Source organism: Triturus cristatus, chromosome 5_2, assembly GCF_964204655.1.
Source record: "Triturus cristatus chromosome 5_2, aTriCri1.1, whole genome shotgun sequence".
In the NCBI taxonomy this organism is placed as follows: domain Eukaryota; kingdom Metazoa; phylum Chordata; class Amphibia; order Caudata; family Salamandridae; genus Triturus; species Triturus cristatus.
The window spans coordinates 431079137-431094110 of NC_140588.1; positions in this window are offsets into that span (position 1 = coordinate 431079137).

Genomic DNA, 14974 nt, shown 5'->3' on the forward strand with positions numbered 1-14974 from the left:
GTGACTAATGTGAAAACAAATGTAGTAATATATTTAAATAAAATAAAGGAATTTTTTTTTAGTTTTTTTCAGGTATTGCTGAAGAGCAGTGAACAAAATTTAAGATGCCTACAAAATCCAGAGTAAAAAAAGACCACAAAAAAAACCTATATTTGAAGACAACTGGAGGACCTAAGTTAGTTGAAGATGCTCATGTTGGGAAAAAGAAAAAATCTTCTGGTAAGCAGACAAAAAATTTTCTAAAGAACATATTCAAAAAAAGGAAAAATGTACAAAATGTCTGTACTGGAAAGAATGTTTTCAATAGAAAAGGGCAGGAAAAAATTGAGAATTTAGTTAATGCAAATATACCTTCTGCAACTAAAAAGATTAACTTAAACAGAAAAACAGCGTTTAAAGAGATACGTAGAAAAATGTTTCAGAGAAGAGTTATGTCCAATTTGATAAAGGATGTGAAGAAATATAAGCAAAAGGCTAAGTTTTATAAGAGAAAAAAAGAAATTGAAGCCATTGCAGCAAAGGCATTAGAATTAAAAAGGAAACTATTCATTTTAATTTTGAATAGGATGCGTACATTAGACAAAATGGTTAATGTATTGAAATCACATAGCAAAAGGAAAAGAGTAGTGAACAGAACAAACTTTTCTAAAGTTTTTTTAGGAAAATGGATGCATAGTTCAAGTATTGAACCTTTTTTTAATGAAGAGAGTTATTTTCAAAGTAATAGTTTGCTGCATGCAGTTGACACCAGAGGTCGTGCTTATGAAGTGAAAAATGGTTGCATAATGGAGAAGGAGATAATTGTTCCAAGAGATGAGGTACAAGTGATGGCGGATGAGGCTATGGGGAGACGTCCTAAAGCCCCAGTGTACACTTGGAATTGTAGTAGTATTTGCACTGTGCGTCAGGAATCTATTGATAAATTTCGTGAGTTTCTAAGAGAATATAGTAAAAAAAAGTGTAAAACAGAAGATTAAGGTGCTTCAAAGTCTGGATCCATGCAAAGTGAGAGAGAATACTGGTTTGCAGGGTCATTCTCTGGCTTGTCTATCTAGAAAAGTGTGTAATAGTGTTTTCCATCATTTTAGAATGCTGGCTGTTCATCATACTGAAATGAGAAAGTTTGTGAGACGGTTGTATTTTGCTAAAAGTCCAGCAATAAAGTTAGATGAATTGAATAGGGCTCTGTTCCGTGGAACGGTATCAGATGTAGAGAAGGTTGTTGATGAAATTCAGTTTTGTTACTTTGGTCCTGAACAAAACAGTGCAGAGAAGGACACAGTAAATGAGGAAGAAGTGGAAGAGAATGTAGAACCCTCTGTAAGTAAGACATTTAATGATCACATAACAAAATTTGCAATAATCTCTAATGAAAGACCAAATATTACTTGTATTTGTTGCCGCAGAACTCATTATAGAAAACAAACTAGGAATGTTGATCTCTACAGAAAGAGTGAAAATGAAGATAACTATAAGTGGAAGGATTTTGCCACATATATATTTCTTGAAAATTGTTTTGAATTGGGTGAAAATCAGCGTATTTGTAAATACTGTTACAATAAGTTAGAGGAAAATAGAATGCCGACCAGAGCTGTACATAATAATTTAGAATTGGATGCTATTCCTGCTGAACTTTCTGAATTAAATACATATGAGTCTATACTCATTCAATGTGTTCATCCGTTCCAGACCATAGTACGTATGGAGCCCAAAACTGGAAAATTACCTCCTTCAGATTTACTGAGAGGTTTAAAAGGTAGAGTGGTGTATTTGCCCTTGGATTTGAAAAAAAATATGGAAACTATTGATGCGGATACTTTGGAAACTGAACCATTAATTATTCTGGTTAATGGTGTACCTACAAAGAATAAGAAGATTTGGCAGGAGCTGGTAGATGTACGGAAAGTACAAAGAGCAAATTTGTATTTGAAAAGGAATAACAAATGGTATGAATCAATTTATATAGAAGAAGAAGAAGAAGATTTACAAGAAGACACAGAAACACCAACTGGACAAATTGAAAAAGTGGACAAGTCAAAGGAAGAAGAAATTTATGAACATTTTAGCATACATCCTCTTCATTCAAAAGAAGTTATGGGAGACAATATTGATCTATTTCAGATGAAGAAAGCAAAAGGAACTCCCGTGAGTGTATGGGAGGAGAGCTTGGAAGCTCGATGTTTTCCCCAGCTGTTTCTTAAAGGAAAAGTAGGACGATACGATGAACGTCCGGAACAGATTCCAGCTTCTGAGTATCGGACTACAAGACTATATGCTGAAGATCCCAGATTTCGACAAAGTATTCCTTATTTGTTCCATCTTTTATTTGAAAGCGACTTGTCTGCATTGTCTTATGCAGTAAATCACATTTTAAAAAGTGGAGTACATTTGCAAAATGTGTCTGCTAAGGATTTTATGGAGAAAGTGCAGCACCGAGATGATCATTTGGAAACACAACTGATCAATCTGATGGCTTGTCAGCGTGGGACAAATGAATATTGGTACCGACGCCATGGTGAATTAAAATGCATGTTACGGAATTTAGGAACACCAACATGGTTCCTTACCCTAAGCTGTGCCGAGTACACTTGGGATGATTTACTGGATTTTCTACGAGAGGCAAATTCAAACATTAAAAACATCGAATACAAGACAGCAGGAGAACTGTGCTCATTGGATCCGGTTAATGTTTGCAGATATTTCAATCATAGATTTGAGGCTATGATGTCCTTCATCTGCAATAAAAAAAATCCACCTCTAGGAGAAGTAGTGGATTTCTTTTGGAGAAAAGAGTACCAGGCAAGAGGTGCTCCTCATATTCATATGCTGTTGTGGATCAAGGATGCCCCAAAGTTTGGAACAGATACTGATGAAGCAGTGTTATCTTACATTGAAGAATATGCAACATGTGCTATACCAAAAAGCACAGAAGAGAAAAAGTTAAAGGAGCAAGTTTTACGTTTCCAAAGTCATCGGTGTGGAAAATACTGTCGACGGAAATACAAGAGCAAAGATAAATACTATACTAAATGTCGATTTGGATTTCCTAGACCTGTTCTTTCAAATGGAAGAGTTAACAGTTTTATGTCATCTGTGAGACATACTATCACAAGAAAATCACCTAAGAATACCTACAACCTTAAAAGAAAAGAAGAATCAAAAAATATAAATGACTACAACCCAGTGATTTTATCCATGTGGAACGCTAACATGGATATACAGTATGTAGCTGACAATTCCATTGCTGTTGCTCGATATGTAACGTCTTACATTACGAAATCAGAAAAAACAGAATTGAAGGAAATGTGGGAAGAGATTTCTCACGAGAAAACTGTCAGTAAGAAGCTGTACAGTTTCAGTTTGAAGATGTTATCGCATCGAGAAATTGGATCCTACGAATGTTCAGATAGGTTATCTTCTGCAAGTCTCTACTCGAAATCAAGAAGAATAATTTGGGCAAGTTTAGGCCTTGCAGCAATGAGAAATCGGGTACTGAAATCTGTTGGAGAAATTGAATATTTGGCCGAGAATGACCCAGAAAGTACAGATATTTTGAAATCAAACATGTTGGACACATATTATCCCAAGAGAAGTCATCATCTGGAGAACATGTGTCTCTATGAAGTGCTGCAGAAGTACATTTATTCACGGAAAGCCACAGAAGACATCAACAATGGAAAATATAAAGTCATTGGTGAGGAAGGATGTTTGGTGAAGCAAACAAAAGGAAGTTTGATAAATCACCGGAAGCTGAGTTGCGACACTACTGACAAAAAGGAATTTTACTACTTGGCTCTTTTACAGCTATTTAAACCCTGGCGTACAGAGGATGAACTACTGGGAGAATTTCAAAGCTATGAAGATTCATTTAATGCTTGCAAAGACAGCATACAATGCAGTACATTCACAACTTATCTGCAAATGTTAAATGAAGAAATTGAACAGGAAACTACAATTGCAGCAGAAATAGCTAGAGACAGTTCTCAGGACAGCCAAAGTTCAGGAACACTCAGTCAAGATCCCCTAGGACAACCAATCGTTGAAAATGAAGCATCAATAGCCATGAATGAAGTGGAAACGGCTATGAATCAAGCTCAAGAAGAATTTATAGACTTACAAAATTTGGAAAGACAACTGAACGAAGAGCAGCAACAAATTTATGAAGAGATCAGAAACAAAATTGATCACGGATTTCTACATGTAAAAAAAGAGTGCTCATGCACATCATTTCATCCAATCAGGATGTATGTAAGCGGACAAGCTGGAACTGGAAAAAGTTTCCTAATAAAAGTCATCAAAAGCTACCTACAGCAAAAAACGGATTCTACTTTGTCTTGTGTGGTTACTGCTCCAACTGGGTTAGCAGCATATAACATAAAAGGAATCACTTTACATTGTTTGCTAATGTTACCAGTGGAGCATGAGAACAAAATACAATACAACAAGCTAACTGGAGAAGCATGCTTGGAAGTTTCAAGAGTATTGAAGAAGATGCAAGTTCTCATTATTGATGAGGTGAGCATGGTATCAAACTTAATGCTTGCCTTTGTGCATTTAAGAATGCAGCAAATTCTGAAGACAGACTATGACGTGTTATTTGGTGGAAAACATGTCATAGTTTTTGGAGATCTTTTGCAACTTACTCCAGTTAAAGGACAACCAGTGTTTAATACTGTGACACATGAAGACACGAAGAAGTCATTGGGAAGCATCGGTAATACAAATATTTGGTCCTTCTTTGAGTACAAGGAACTTACTACTAATATGAGGCAAGCAAACGATGAAGAATATGGAAGTATTCTGAAAGATATCAGAATTGGACTACTCACTGAAGCTGGCAAAAAAGCATTACAGAGTCGGTTGCTACATAATTTATTTCCAAAGGAAGAAATAGTTGCAGAGAAGATATACAAGAACATTGCAGAAAACAAAAGTGTCATCTGCTTAATGCCAACTCTACGTGAATGCTCAATATTCAATGAGGAGCTTTTGAAATTGGAAAAGGAAGATATCAGGAAATTGGAAGCAGTGGACAAAATTGAGGATGGAAGAATTTCTGTCACATTAACAGGCACACTGAAAAATAAATTGGATTCACTAGAGAAGAACATTTCCAAAACAGCTGGATTAGAAAAAAATCTATATGTTTGCATGAACTGTAGAGTATTTTTAAGGAGAAATTTGGATGTTGAAAAAGGTTTAGTTAATGGAGCTATGGGAAGAGTTGTGGGTTTTATTAATTATCAGAAAAAAGATGGAATTGAATGTTTAAAAATAAAATTTGATCAGATAGAAGAAGTTAAAGTCATTTGTCGTTGTTCAGTTCGTTTCATGCTTGTGAAAGACTTATATGTACGTAGGAAGCAGTTTCCGTTTTCGCTAGCATATGCTGTAACTATTCACAAGTCTCAAGGATTGACTGTAGATTGTGCATTTGTGAACATTGGTTCAACTGTGTTCAAAGAAGGTATGGCATATGTTGCTTTGTCACGAGTGAAAACATTATCAGGTTTATTCATGATAGACTTTGATGATTCAAAAGTTAGTGCTGATACAAATTGTGTAAAGGAGTATAATAGATTAAGAAGAAGCTATGCTCCTCATTTAGGTCAGTATCCTGTGTTGGAGAAACGTGTAGTTTCTCGTAAAAGGAGAAATGAGAACATCTGTAATGAAGATGTAGAGAGGAGGAAAAAAAAGAGGAGTGATGTAATTGCAAGCAAAAAGAATAAGGAAAATGAAGAACAGGTTGTAGGATGTCATTTTGAAAATAGCTCTGGTGTCAACTGCTACGCTAATGTAGTGCTGAATGTTGCATTTTATCTGGATAGTGTGCAAGAGCAGATAATAGTAAATCAGGGAAAAAGATTCTGTTCTGAGCTGAGTCTCCTTTTTGAAAAGCTGAGTAATGATAAAACTCAAATACTGAAATTAGAAAACTTTTAGATGTATGTTCAGGACAAACACAGTTTTCTCAAAATGTACAGCAAGACGCACAGGAATTCTTGATCTATTTTCTTCAGGTACTGGAAGAAGAAGGGGTTCCCATTGAACATTTTTTTGGTCTCTCTTATAAATGGGAACATAGTTGTGAAAACTGTTATAATATATGTGGCTCTAATGTTGATAATGAAAGGTTTATTTATTTAACATTGCCAGAGAGTAAAACAGTCACTTTTGCTAAATTAGTTAAAGATGCTAATCATAGCATGCAATGCAGTGAGTGTCAATCTGAAATGTTTTCAACGTTAATTTTAAAGGAATACGGACAATATGTAATTTTAATGATGCAACGATGTAGAGCTGATGGTTCAAAATTGGATACTTTAATAAAGAAGTTTACAGGACAGCAATTATCAATTTCAGGAAAAACTTTTGTAACAGTTGCAATAATTTTCCATGAAGGACCTACTGTTACTTCTGGACATTACACAGTTTATCTTAAATGTGAAAAAGGCTGGACACTGTGTAATGATTCCCAATTGATTTTTAAGCAACGTTTGCCTTTTGATTTAGCAAATTCCTATCTAATCTTCCTGAAACCTAAATTTTAGAGAGACTTGGCAACATCTGGACAAAACAATTTTACCATTTTATTGGATTACCATTTGGAATTTACAAATAAAAAGATTTAACATATTATCATTTGGCCTAATGGAAAGGTAACCAATTGTAATGTGGAATTTTTCCATTTTTTAAGGAAACTTTGGAAAACCAAAAATTTAGAAAAAAACGGTAACATCTGCACAATATAAATTTTGGAATGTTATTGGATTGCCTTTGGAAATTTTTTCAAAAAAGATTTTTAAAATTACTATTTGGCCATGAGGAAAAGTAAACAATTCTATTGTGGACTTATTTAATTATTAATAAATCTTTCGGAAACCAAAATGTTACAGAGAATCGGTGAGATCTGTACAATTTAAACTTTACATTTTTATTGGATTACCATTGGAAATTTAACCAAAAAAGAATTTTAAAATTACTATTTGGCCTAAAGGAAATGGAACCAGATGTATTGTGGAGTTATTTGAGATATATTATTGTGATTATACTTCTGAAACAAAAATATCAGACGGCATTTTAAAGAAATAAGTATTGATATTAGATGATATTTTTTAAGAATATTATGCATTTCTATAAAGTTATGTTTATGCAAAAAGAGATTGTGGGCTTTTTTAAAACAATCTTTGAGATTGTTAATTTTTTTTTTGCCCGCTGTTAAATGATGAATGCAATTGCTTTCACAATTTATAGTGAAATGCAATATATTCTGAAAACAGCAAAATAAAAGCCAAAATTATTTTTTGATAAATATGTAAATATGTGTACTGTATTATAAAATGTTTTATAAAATATTAATACTTTTTTCTTTTTTTTCAGATTGAGATAGAAAGTTTTCGAAAACTAGAACCATTTTTAAAGCAATTTAAAAAAAAAATTAAATGAATAAATATTTTTTTGAGTGGGTATGGTAAGTCAATAATATCATGGTCCCTTTTTTCCACTTCTCTACAATCACATTTTCAGTTTTTAATTGTAGTCTCTCAAGGACCTTGTAATGTGATAATTGATTTTTAGTGTTTTTAAAAAATAAAAAAAATTACGCGTACCGTAAAAACATATATAAAAAATAGATGAAAGGTAAGGTTGGCTCTTAAAAGAGCCGTTGTGTTCATGCAGGGACAGAGGAAAGAAAGATTGGGAATATTAGATGGTACGACAAGTGTGCTGATCTATTTTATTGTTCACTAGGGCAATACTGGTCTGCCTATAAGTAATTAGATCATGACAAGTGGCGCACCGTACTTCAACCCTCGCAAACCGAGGGTTAATTTCCAGAGTACCAGAAAAAGGAGATGCTCCCCCCACAGATGAAGGGCTCACCTGACCTGCAGAAGAAGGACTCGGCCCTGCAGATGATGGTCCAGGCTGAGCTGCTGTGGATGTGCTTGGTTGATTTACTGAAGGGTTACCTCCAGTAAGTCGAGCATGTGTCCTTCTGTGTACATCCTTAAGGTGTCTCATCATGGTGTGATTCCCAAAGGAATACTTCCTGTCAGGATTCCCTCTTGAAAGTACACGGCCACACAGCTTACAAGTCACTAAGGGTGCATTTACCTTTTGCTGGCCTTCTGGAAAAGAAAAATACTCCCATACATAAGAGGTCTTTTGTTTCCTCGCTCTCTGCCTCAAGGTAGTGCTGCTAGCCTCACTCTCAGAAGAGCTCTGCTGTTCTGCCATCGTATCACAAAGACAACCCAGCTCCTTCTCCTAAGGGATCACAAGCAGAAATGAGGGGAATGGGTGTGGTGTAGGAGAGTTCTAGAACTGAAAGTAGTTTCAACCAATCAAAAGTTGTGTTTCATGATCACATGACCTACCGTACGCTTACGGTACGCTTACGGCGCGGTTACGGCAAAAAGTACGCATGCGCGTAAAAAAGACACGCGCACGCGCCCTTGCGCACAACAGGAACGCCCCTTCACTTCCGCGTAACGTGCGCGTGCAGCGTACGCATTACGCGCTGTGCGCAAGTGACGTGCGTATACGCAAATTGCGTAAACAAACGCAAACAGCGTAGAAATCTAACGTAATTAAAGCAACACGTGCGCTTACCGTACGCGTACGTTTTAAAAAAAAAAAAGAAAATGGAAAAACAAAAAAAAAAAGTTATACTAATAAATCTTACCTGTTTATTTTATAAAAATGGTAAAATAAAAACATATTGTAGAATTTTTAAAATTTAAGCATAGTCTTTAAAAAAGGATAGAAAAATAAAATAAAAGTATGTAAAAAAAAAAAAAAAAAAAAAAAATTAGCATTTAAAAAACCTTACAAATTCACTGAAAAAACCATGGGTTTCACACACGTTATAGTTAGGAATTAGCATTTAAAAAACCTTTGAAATTCACTGAAAAAACCATGGGTTTCACACACGTTATAGTTAGGAATTAGCATTTAAAAAACCTTAGAAATTCAATGAAAAAACCAAAGGTTTCACACATGTTATAGTTAGCTGGACATTTCACTCGTAAAAAACCAATGAAATTCCCCCGTTATAGTTAGTTCAGCTAACTATAACTCGCGCGCCCGCAATGCACTACTGATGACGTCACATATTACATCACTCATGACATGGTCACTGACATCACTCATGACATCACTGATGACATCTCAAATGACATCACTGATGACATCACTGATGACATCATCCTTGTGATAGAGTGGCAGACCTCCTCTTCCCCTAATATAACCTTTGATACACACATTCAAAAATAGAAACTAAAATTTTAAAAACAATGGACATACCAATATCAGTTACAACAACCTATTCAGTAATTCTAAGAACCACATACACATCCACTCATTCACCAACAGTCCTATACAGTCACTCATACATGCACTCACTCATCATATGTACTCATACACCTATACATCCTGTAACACAATGCCACTCATCCATAGAGTTACTCACACATACTCACTCATGCTAATAAAGAAACAAACATACATTTATTAGCTTATACAGTTATACACACACCACCACACTTACTTCTACGGAAACTTACACATACTTAGTCTTATAAACAATCACTTATAGAAACACATACTTATTCATACAGGAACTCTTTCAATCTCTCACTCTTACATATACTCACTTATATACACCAATAGTCACATTTACTAGTTTAATAGATATGTAGTTACTCATAAAGACACTATTGAGACAGTCATTCACTCACTAATACACCCATACACACACTTATCCACCCATACAGTCCTGCACACATGCTGTCTTCAACACATACAAAGAGTGAATCACTCATTCATGCACCTATGCACTACATAATACCCCCCACCGAACCATACAGACACTCAGACTGATACTTAAAAAAACAACTAATAACCTATATAGACACCCATGAAGCTACTCACCAACCCATGCAGCCACTTATACACAAAGTGAGAGACTAATACAGATATTTTCTTATTTAAACATTACTCAGTAAGCCATGTATTCACTATGATACACTTAATCAGTCAGTTACACAAAAAAAAATTCAAAAACAAAGCATCCATTTAGACACTTATATACCCATTTATTCTTCCATTGACCTTGAGATATACATATATAAAACATATTTAATTTTCAGAAAAACACACATTCACTGGATGATGTCATCAGTGATGTCATCAGTGATGTCATTTGAGATGTCATCAGTGATGTCATGAGTGATGTCAGTGACCATGTCATGAGTGATGTAATATGTGACGTCATCAGTAGTGCATTGCGGGCGCGCGAGTTATAGTTAGCTGAACTAACTATAACGGGGGAATTTCATTGGTTTTTTACGAGTGAAATGTCCAGCTAACTATAACATGTGTGAAACCTTTGGTTTTTTCATTGAATATATATATGACTTAAACATATATTCTTACCTTCTATATTCTGTCCCATGAGATTCTTGACATCACAACATTTTTGACACAATATTTTTGTGTCAGGATATTTTTTATACAATTTTTTGTCAGAATACCAAAGGTACACTTCAGAGGAGGTACACATAAAGGAGTAGGAAGTTAAGACATTGAATAAGAAGCTAGCCAATGAGATCATCAAGAAAGGCTCCCAACGATAAGCATTAGGCTAAGACCGAAAACCCACAGTAAGTATTACATTGTGCATAATTGGCCTTCTACAACAAATATCTACAGCTGTCTATAGACAAGACCTAAAAAGTACACCGGGCATACTAAGTTACACATTTCTGTTTAAAAATATTTTCATTTTCAGCCATTTCTAAGTCAGCTGCGCATTGATATCTGAATCATAATAGTTATAAGTAAATACGGACTTCAGAGTTGTTCTTTGAACATTTGTGTGTGACTGCATTCATTTATTGTTTATGTAAAATGCACATGTACTCAAGAGCCCCCTGCACATTACACACCTCATGAACCACATTACACTATAAATGTATCGCAGGTAAATGCTTCTAACTTTATGTATCATCTCCAATACCAACTTCATCAGTGTCAAATATATACGAGCACGTAGCTTGTTATCAATTTTATATAAATGTACACATCAAGTATACACATGAGCTCATATTACATACTGTGCAAATACTTATAAATTTATTGAGTATGGTTTAAAAGTAGACCAATTTATTGTTTTAACCATCGCTTTGTTTTTGACAACAAGTTGATGTATGTGTATGTTTGGTTTGAATATATAGGCATGTATTGTATACAAACTGTTATATTTTTGTGTATACTAAAGACTGTAACTCAGCATTGGCTGCAGAATAGCCTCCTACACATTAACATAAGGGTGTGATGTCACGTCCTGTGGCGTCACTACAAATGCTTATAACACCTCAATTATGTATAATGACTGGTGCCCTAGGTGTATGACAATCAATACCTTTACCAGAATGTACCGTTCCAAAAGTTTGTATTAAATGAGAATATTTAATGGCATATTGAGTAGCTGTCATTCTGTAAGAAAGGGTGTCATAGCCTTTCCGTGAAGCAAAAACATTTCTAAATACACAAGTTATTATTTGAAAGCTTTTAATAAAAACGGCTTAACTTGGATGTGCGGTTGAGTGAGATTAGAGCTAAAAATACAACCAGTTTCAATACGCCTCGAGCAAAGCATTAGAAGTGTACATGTGTGGCATGTGATTTGTATAGTTTTTGGTCGTGACTCGTCATAGCCATTGTTGGATAGTGATCCAGATCACGCATCCGATACCTTCAGGGGCATTCTAACCCGCCTTGTTATAGCAGGCGTCCCAAGGCATCCAACCATACAGAAAGAAACAAATAAAATGTCTTTTGAGTCTCCAACAGTAATAAATCATAGGAAATACTTTTTCATGTGCTGAGTTTTTTTGTATATTATCTTATATAAATGTATTCGTTATTCATACTTTAAATCATAGCCAGCACTTTGTGGCAAACCCCTCAGAATGTTTTGTTTAAAATTATCTGTAAAAGAAAAACTCATTCAAATTCATCTGGCATTCTTTTAATATTATTTTGTGGTCTGCAAATTGTATTTAGTATCTGTGCAATATCTCAACAAACTTATTTAATCAAAAATGTATTGTAAAATCATCCTTGGCTTCAAAACGACATTTTAGTGTTGAAGTTGTTGTTATCAGTATTACTTCAGATTGGTTAACAAATTAATTTTAAGATGTGGAGCATATCAGGACAAAACAGGACACTTCTTAAAATAGGTGCCTCTGAAAAAGAATGCATACCTTTCACTTTGTGGAACCCTTATCCTGTTTTAGTAATTCGACTGCAGAGCTCCCTACAGCCTGACTCATTCCTTTGCACATGGATCTCCCACCTATGCTACACCTCCGAAAATGTTGCTTTGCCACCTCCAGCTGGTTTTGGCTACCACTTTCATGACTTTAAGACCGGTCACTCCAACACAAAGGATTTGTATTAAGCAAGAGCTGAACACCACCACAGCTTTCTTGAGCCACACGGGAGAGGGAACCACATGAAGAGAAGCTCTGAGACCTGGTGCTTGGCTTAGCAGCTGAACATAGCGGACGTGTGGGCCCGGAGCTTCGCATCGGCTCATAACTTCTCCTGAAAATCACTGAGTTCAGGATGCGCTGAAGCGACCACCAACAGGCTCCCGGAACTGGAGAGGTACCTGTAAATCTGAGGAGAGTAACTCCTATGGACACGTTCCCCAGCGTATGTGACGAGTCAATGGCCTGGTTGCGTAGCTGGGCTCCCGGGGACGGGGGGAGGCCAAGAGGTGTGACGACTGTGGAGCCCTGGCAGGCCGAAGAGTCCGTAGGTTGGAGAGAGAGCCTGAGAACGGCCTGCATCAGAGCCGACTGCCACCTGCTCTGAAGTGGGGGGCACCGGAGTGCCGGTGAGAACCCTGACGCCGGGCCAAGGGAGGAGCCCTATGATGGCGGGCACGACATGAGCAGCACAGGCAGGCCCGGGAGCCAAAGATGGAGCTGAGCTGGGGGCGGTGAAGCAGTTGGTAGGCCTGCGAAAATTAGCGGCCTAATCTGCGAGAGACTAAAATGAAATTTAGGGGGCCCCCCGATATTCTGGATACTGCCCGGAGAAAAAGGGCGTGGCTCACTGAGGGCCATACGTCCTGACCCTCATGGAGGGGAAAAGGAGCTGCACAGAGAGCCTGATGAGCATAGTCGATTATACTCCGCCGACTAGGAGTGCTTGCCCGCAGCAGGCATCAGATGCATAGGACATAAAAATAACTGCCTTAGTTGCCCTACATGGCGATACAACAGCCAGGATATGTGCTCAAAGGCACCATTGCGACAAAGGTGAAGGGGCCCCCCTGATGTCAACAGCGAGTGGCCGGGGACTTGGCAAAGCTCTTGAGTAGGATAGTTGACCCTCAGGGCGGTGCAGAGTGCCTCCCTTACTGGTGTAACCTGGAAGCAGCGGGTGACCAGCTCCCACCTCAGACTTGAACTGGGTAGGGAGCGGGGAGCCCCTAATTAAAAAATGAGAGGCCTGGCACACGGCTTTGGGTGCGCCTCCCTCTCTCTCCACGTGTAGTCGGAGAGCAGTTGCCGTGAGCAAATAGTGCTTGAGGTGGAGCGGAGCACTTTGTAAGGACACCCATGGGACGGTGACAGAGCACATGCAACCTACAAATATCTGAAGAGGTGACCACTACACACACGGAGTGCGCAGGAGGCTACCGAAGATAACTGGGTGCCTGGGGAGGCTTGCTGGGAACGCCCTCCTTTTGTCTTGAGGCCATATTGTGCAGACGCTCTAAGAATAATCATCGGACAGCGGAGACGCCTGGTGGGAGACCACGTAAGATCAAGGGCAAAGCCAGAATGAAATCCGTGGGAGCTTCTTTAATAGAGGATATGACCCCCCAGGCTCCCAAAAACCAAACTCGCTGCCTCTGCCGCCAGTAGACCCGGTAGGGCAGCAACTAGCTGAAATCCTGGAAGCCATAGCAGACACTAAAGCTACGCTGCACCAGGGCATCAGCACATTTTCAGTGGGCCTGGACCTCCTCCAAGCTGAACACCACAAACTCTCCGAATGAGTTAAAACAGTAGAGTAGTCCATAGCAGACATGGATTCAGAGCAAGCAGCAATGTTGAACCAGGTCGCTGATCTCTCGTTTAGAGTGGACACACTCGAGCGCAGAGTGGAGGATGCAGAGGCCATAACAGAAGAAATAACATCTGGGTAGTGGGACTGCTCAAAAAAGTGGAGGAAGGAGACATGATTGGCTACCTCAAGACATGGCTTCAAACGGTAGTCCCCCTACTACACGTTGGAGAGAGCACACCGGGTGCCAGGCAGTGCCCCGGCTCCAGGCTGCCCCCTACTTTCAGTGGTGGGCAGACTGCTGCATTACAAAGATAGAGACTTGCTCCTGCAAAAGGCACGGTCAGATTGCCTGTTAACAGTAAACAACAGCAAGTTCTCCGTATTCCCTGATTACACACTTGAGGTTCAGAGAAGGAGGACTCCTATTTGGAAGTGAAAAAGAGCCTACACAATGAAGATCCACAATATTTATTAATGTTCCCTGCCTGATGGCCAATCTCACTGCTGCGAAGACCCCAAAATGGCATGGGACTGGATAGACGCATATAGAACTGGTAAGCAGGTACAGGTAGGAGGACAACCTCATAGACAATGAATCAGAGACAACAGGAAAAGACCCAGGAGAAGACCACATTGAGAGCAGTCAAAAAAGCCCACTCCCTCCCAGACAGAGAAGGGGACTGCTGCAGCCCTACAGGCAGTGGCCGAGATTATGTAAAGTTTTGGGACCCCATCGGAAGTAGGCTTGTGCTCAGTTAATCAAAGGAGGGTTCCAAGTCTGAAACTTTTTGGGGATAGTAGCGTGGTGCTACCAAAGGTTACCCCTGGAACTGCCAATGACTTCATTTGAGCTACTATTTGAAAGATGATAGCT